The sequence below is a fragment of the Ornithodoros turicata genome, unplaced genomic scaffold, assembly GCF_037126465.1.
Source record: "Ornithodoros turicata isolate Travis unplaced genomic scaffold, ASM3712646v1 Chromosome55, whole genome shotgun sequence".
Classification (NCBI taxonomy): Eukaryota; Metazoa; Arthropoda; class Arachnida; order Ixodida; family Argasidae; genus Ornithodoros; species Ornithodoros turicata.
In genome coordinates this window covers 259,934-266,157 of record NW_026999383.1, presented here as the reverse complement: position 1 = coordinate 266,157, position 6,224 = coordinate 259,934, and the positions used below count along the sequence as shown (strand labels likewise).

The window sequence follows — 6,224 nt, the reverse complement described above, 5'->3', positions numbered from 1 at the left end:
GCAATAGTCTACGGCATGGAAGCTGGACCCTGGAGTCTAATATCGAGCAGAAGAGATACTGGAGAACAAAGCTCTATTCTACCGTCGACGGCAAGGGCCTCTGCGAAGCATCGTCAGCACCAAAAGCGTCATGGTTGCGGGACCCAGCTCAGTTCCTTACGGGCGCTGAGTATATCGACATCATTAAACTCAGGGCACATGCGCTTCCAACGAGGCTACGATGCTCCAGAGGACGAAGTAAACCAACACGATGTGGTGCAGGCTGCCCTACCTCCGAATCAATCTCTCACGTCCTGCAAGGGTGCCCACGTATTCACGGTGCAAGGGTCAAGCGACATGACCGAGTCATGGAACACATCAAGAAGAAAATAGAGAGCAACGGCGTACGAGTTTATAAGGAACCGCAGCTGAAGCTCAATGACGTGGTCTATAAACCGGACTTGGTATACTCTATCGAGAGAGCTACGTACGTATCAGACATTCAGATCAGGGGTGAGTACAAGCCCCTTGCGGCCTTTTCCGCCGAGAAGGTACGGAAATACTGTGTCCCTGGCCTTTCTGAGAAAATTTCCGACCTAACGGAGTGTCCTGTAGTGATCCCCTAACCGATCACATTTTCAGAGCGGGGAATTCTTGAACGCGGCTGTTTTCTTGCGTAAACACGGCTGGACCAATAGAATGTTAGCCTTTGTATCACTAGCGGTCTGCCTTGGGTCTATTTACTGTTTTAAAACATTCCAACGGGCAACTTTTCATCCCTTTAGGTTTTAATCGTTTTCCACTAATAAAAGAGAATGATTTATTGCTTATGCATATATGTCAATAAAAGGCTTATAGCTAAATGTCACAAATGACCACCAAGTATAATACCTACCATGTGTTTGAAATACAATCCGTTCAAAGACGAGTGATAGACGGAAGTAAGAATAATGTGCTTTCAGGTGCTTTCGGGTTGGGCCTCAACCTCGGTCGAGACCGGGCGTTATGCCAGGGATTGATCCGCCCGGGCGGTCCCCCTCCCTATTCGCTGGGCAGCGTTGCGGCTGCCTGTAACCCAGTTAATTGGGGGTGAGGGTTGGGCGTCTATCGGTAGGGAACTTGATCTGGCTGGCGTCACAAGCCGAGTGGATGCGCAATACATAGCCTCTCCCTCGGAAGTGGTCAACTCCACCTTCACGTGGTGCAACCTGTTAACCCTTGGTCTTCGCGGGCCTTGGGGACGAACGGAGCTCTGACCCACCCACTGATGCATTCCTTCCCCCGAAACGACGACACAGAGAGGTCCAGCAACTGGATTTTAATGAAAGTCGTAATCCCTGGCAGACATGACGATGGACCAGACCAGTCAAGAGAGAGACCATCAGCTCCCGTGCTGCCCGGTTTTGTTCGTTTCGTGCACGAGCCGCCCGCGTTTTCCCGCGCCCGACGATGCCTGTGATGATGGCAGTAGAGCGGGACCGACGGTAGCGACACAGTCGTGACAACTTTCCCCGCCGATGAAGAGGAAGCCAAGGAGTTGTGACGGCTTGCTGCCGTGACTCTGGAGTGGCTTGATGGTGGCGATGTTTTATCCAATGGCGCAGTAAGGTCCAGGGCCTGAAGGTGGCGGCTTGGACAGTGGCCAATCGATGACGTTTGTTCGATGACCAGAAGGGAATTCATGTATGAAGCCTCCAAATGTAGTTGGGGTTGTGAACACTGCGTGAGCAAACGGAAGCAGACAAACCACCAAAGCACCCCAAGCAGCTCAGGCGAGGCCCAGCCTATACCTTTCAATTGAACCAGGATATGTAAAGAAGAAAAAGTGTCCTATCCTTAATCCCATGAAGGCAAAGTACGTATGAAATCAGAATATCAAGAACGATACCCAAAATAGTAACCAAAGTGTGAACTGCACTTTTATATACAAAAATCCAACAATGTGCAGTAACGAAGTAAGTTCTGATACACCATAGCAAACGAAGGGAGGAGTGGGAGAATGAAAGAAAGATTCTGAAAATGAAAAGTATTCCAAAAATGAACTCATACTGCGCGGCTGAGAGCATCAGCGTTGCCATTCTCTTTACCTTTACGGTAGCGAACATCGAAGTTATATTGTTGAAGAATGATACTCCAACGTAAAAGTCTAGAGTTTTTGTTTGACATTTGGTTTAGCCAAGTGAGAGGACAGTGGTCTGTCTCGACTGTAAACCTCGTTCCGTACATGTAACAACTAAGTTTTTGAATGGCCCATACAATGCAAGCACATTCCTTTTCGGAAGCACAATATGCCTGTTCGCGTAGGGTTAGTTTTCTACTTATGAATACGACGGGGTGTTCTCTTCCAGCTTCGTCCCTTTGGCAAAGCACCGCACCTATACCTCTGTCACTTGCATCACACTGAATGATGAAAGGACGTGCGAAGTCTGGGGCCCGAAGGAGTGGTTTTGAACATAGCGCTGTTTTTAACTTTTGAAAAGCGCTTTCTTTGGTCGTATCCCATAGAATACGATTGGGTTGATTGTTTTTCAATGCATCGGTTAAAGGACTGGCGATGTCAGCATAGTTTCTGATGTACCTTTGATAGTAACCAGTGAGTCCTAAGAAAGACCTGACTTGGGTTTTTGTAGTTGGGCGAGGAAAATCTTTAATCGCAGCAACTTTTGTCTGAAGTGGGCTGCGGTACCCATGTCCAACAATGTGACCGAGATATGTTACATGGGAGCGTGCAAGTTTGCACTTCTTTGCTTTCATAATAAGCCCTGCCTCTCTAAAACGCTGAAAAACTATTTTAAGGTGTTGAATGTGGTCTTCCCAAGTGGAAGAAAAAATTGCAACATCATCAAGGTAGGGAACTGCAAAGTTTTCGAGACCCTTTAGAACTGTGTCCATGAGCTTCGAAAAACAGAAAGGAGCATTCTTCAGGCCGAATGTGAGCATGACAGGTCTGAAAGTACCGATTGGTGATGTGAATGCTGCGTACCTTTTTGCTCGTTCTGTGAGGGGTACTTGCCAATATCCTCGTACCAAATCTAAGGTTGAGATAAATTTTGCTGCACTAACAGTCTCAATCCTTTCTTCGATGTTCGGAATTGGGTAGATTTGATCCCGCGTTATTGCGTTGAGCTTTCTATAATCAATGCAAGGGCGAGGATCCTTGCCTGGAGCTTCAACTAAAATTAGCGGCGATGCATAATCACTTTCACCGGGTTCTATTACCCCTAAATCGAGCATTTTCTTAATTTCAGTTTCTAGTATGGCCTTCTGTCTAGGTGCCATTCTATACGGCTTGGACTTAACTGGCTTTTCTGATGTTAGTTCTATGTCATGACAAGCTAACGTAGTTTTGCCGGGCCTATCAGAAAATAAAGTCTGGTACTCCTCGATTAAATGAGTCAGATCTTGGATTTGATTAGGTTGCAAGTCACCGGCTTCGACGATATTAAGCATTATTTCATGAACTGTGGGAACTTCACCCGTTCCTAGAGAAGGGATGTCTAAGGGGATTTCCTCAGGTTCGTTTAGTGTGAGGTTAACAATAGCCTCGCGTTCGGTGTACGGTTTCATCAAGTTTGCGTGGTAGATTTTGACGGATGATTTACGTTTGCCAAGCTGAACGACATAGTTGGTGTCGGAAAGTTTTTCTAATACCTGTGCTGGACCTTCCCACTGAACTTGCAGTTTGTTTTGACGACACGGTCGTAATATCATTACTTTTTGCCCCGGTGAGAAGAGCCGTGACCTAGCTGTCCTGTCGTAGTAAGTTTTAGCTTTTTCCTGGGCAATTTTCATGTTCTCTAGTGTTAGCTCTTGAGCTATATGTAAACGATTTAACAATTCTAAAACGTACTCTACCACTGTGGGATCGTCCCCACTATCTTCCCATTGTTCTCTGATTATTCTCAGCGGTGATCTTAGTGATCTGCCATAGACTAGTTCCGCAGGGCTAAATCCTGTTGCCTCATGGGGAACAGTTCTAAGAGCAAACATTGCTGCCGGCAAACACATATCCCAATCTTTTTTATGTTCATAACATAGAGCTCGTAGAACTCGTTTGAGTGTTGAATGCCAACGTTCAACTGCATTGCTTTGTGGATGATATACTGAGCTGTGGATGATGGTAATCCCGCAGCGTTGTAGAAAGGTTGTTGTCAGTGCACTAGTAAACACGCTTGCCTGATCGCTTTGAATTTCGCTGGGGAAACCTATTCGTGCAAAGACGCCAAGCAAGGCATCCACTATTTCGGAAGAAGTTATTTCCTTGAGAGGCACTGCTTCAGGAAACTTCGTTGCTGGACACAGCAGCGTTAGTATGTAACGGTATCCTGACTTAGTTTGTGGTAAAGGACCTACCGTGTCGATTACTAAGCGCTTGAAGGGTTCTGTGATTATAGGGACTAGGTTAAGTGGTGCTTTACACTGGTCGGTAGATTTCCCTACTCTTTGGCATGAATCACATGACCGAACGAAGTTTTCTACATCTTTAAAACATCCTGGCCAGTAGTATTCCTGAAGGAGTCTGTCCTTAGTTTTTCTGATTCCTAAATGACCTGACCATGAACATGCATGACTGAGGTGCAGAATATCTTGTCTGTACTTTCGTGGTACAACTAGCTGATCCAAAGTTCTACCTTTGCGGTCGTTGTAATAACGATATAAGAGATCCGACTTTGTGGCAAACGTCGCATTTTTTCTAGGGACACCATCAATGAGTTTGAAAAGTCTCTCTAGCGTTGAGTCACTTTGTTGCTCCAGCTTTAGAGTTTGTTTGTCAAGTCCTCGTAAGCTGTCAAAACTATTTGATATGGGAGGCAAAAAGGAGCACGCTGCAGAGTTTTCTGCGTATTCAAGATCCTGCTGAATACTGTCTTGACCAACATCTGGGGAGGATTCTTCGTTAGGATTCGGAACGGGAACTTTTGGTTCCGTCTCTACGATTTGCTCTGTGTGGTACAGAGGACTCCTCGACAGTAGGGTTAACTAACCAGATTTAGAACACTAGGCTAAATCCTGGTTACAACTAATCAGCAAAGCTAGTACCCACCTTTACATACTCGAAGCACATGAGGTCCGCCGTGCACCGCTGCCACCAGTTGATGCATTCCTTCCCCCGAAACGACGACACAGAGAGGTCCAGCAACTGGATTTTAATGAAAGTCGTAATCCCTGGCAGACATGACGATGGACCAGACCAGTCAAGAGAGAGACCATCAGCTCCCGTGCTGCCCGGTTTTGTTCGTTTCGTGCACGAGCCGCCCGCGTTTTCCCGCGCCCGACGATGCCTGTGATGATGGCAGTAGAGCGGGACCGACGGTAGCGACACAGTCGTGACACCACGCTCTGCAGAGGCTGCCAACCTCTGCGGAGTGGAATTACGCTAGGTACGGAAAGACAAAGCAATGTAAGAGGAAGCCGGCGCCGAGTAGCGTCGGCTCCTAGTGTGAACCCGTGCGGCGGAGAGTCTGCAGAGCCCGCCGAGGATCCTGTGTTGCGTACCGAAACCCACCAATGTTCCTGTGGTAGGAGCTTCTCCACGATGAAAGGGTTACGTATCCATGCCGGCCTAAAGAATCACTTGCTGAGACCTGATTCCACCACGAGACAGACAGCCAATGAAAACCGAGGATCGGAAGGCTTGACACAAGAAGGAGAGACAAGTGTACAACATAGTGCTGCACCTATGAGTGCGGATGGATCTGAAGGCTTGCATCCAGTTGAACCCTAGGAGATATGCTCGGGGTCTGATCCACCCGCGGCCCCAGAGAGAGAAGAAACGGGTTGGTCCTGCGCTTTATGCAACAGAATGTTCACGACGAAGACTGGCCTGGGACTGCATCGCAAGGCACGCCATCCAGACGATTATAATCGAGCCATTGTGGTGGAGAGGACGAGGCCACGTTGGGTCGGGGAGGAAGAGTACCGTCTGGCATCAGTTGAGGCTGCTTGGAGGAAAGCCGAACAAGTCCCCCGTTTCATAAACATCGCCCTTCATGAGAGGTTCCCTGAGAGGACGCTTGAGGCGATAAAGTCACACAGAAAGGATCCCAACTATAGAGCGTTGGTTCAGCGTCTCATAGAAGAAAGAAGGGATGATGAGGGAGAGGACCGGGAGGCACCGTCTCTTGGGGATGCCGCCCAGGATGTGGTAGCAGCGCCAGTGGCTCAACGACGGGAACTGGACCTCCATCCGAGGTATGATAGAGAACTCCCCCCGTCAAGAATCGAAGTAATTCGAAATGAAATTG

The 6,224-nt window shown here is 47.8% G+C and overlaps 1 long non-coding RNA gene across 1 annotated transcript; it reads right to left on the bottom strand.

Moving 5' to 3' along the window:
• Positions 1 to 1,282: 1,282 nt before the first annotated feature.
• LOC135374395 (uncharacterized) lies at positions 1,283 to 5,300 on the bottom strand. Its single transcript, XR_010416880.1, has 2 exons — positions 5,024 to 5,300; positions 1,283 to 1,698 (listed from the first exon to the last, which is right to left on the bottom strand). It is a non-coding gene; the product is annotated as an uncharacterized LOC135374395 (long non-coding RNA).
• Positions 5,301 to 6,224: the final 924 nt, after the last annotated feature.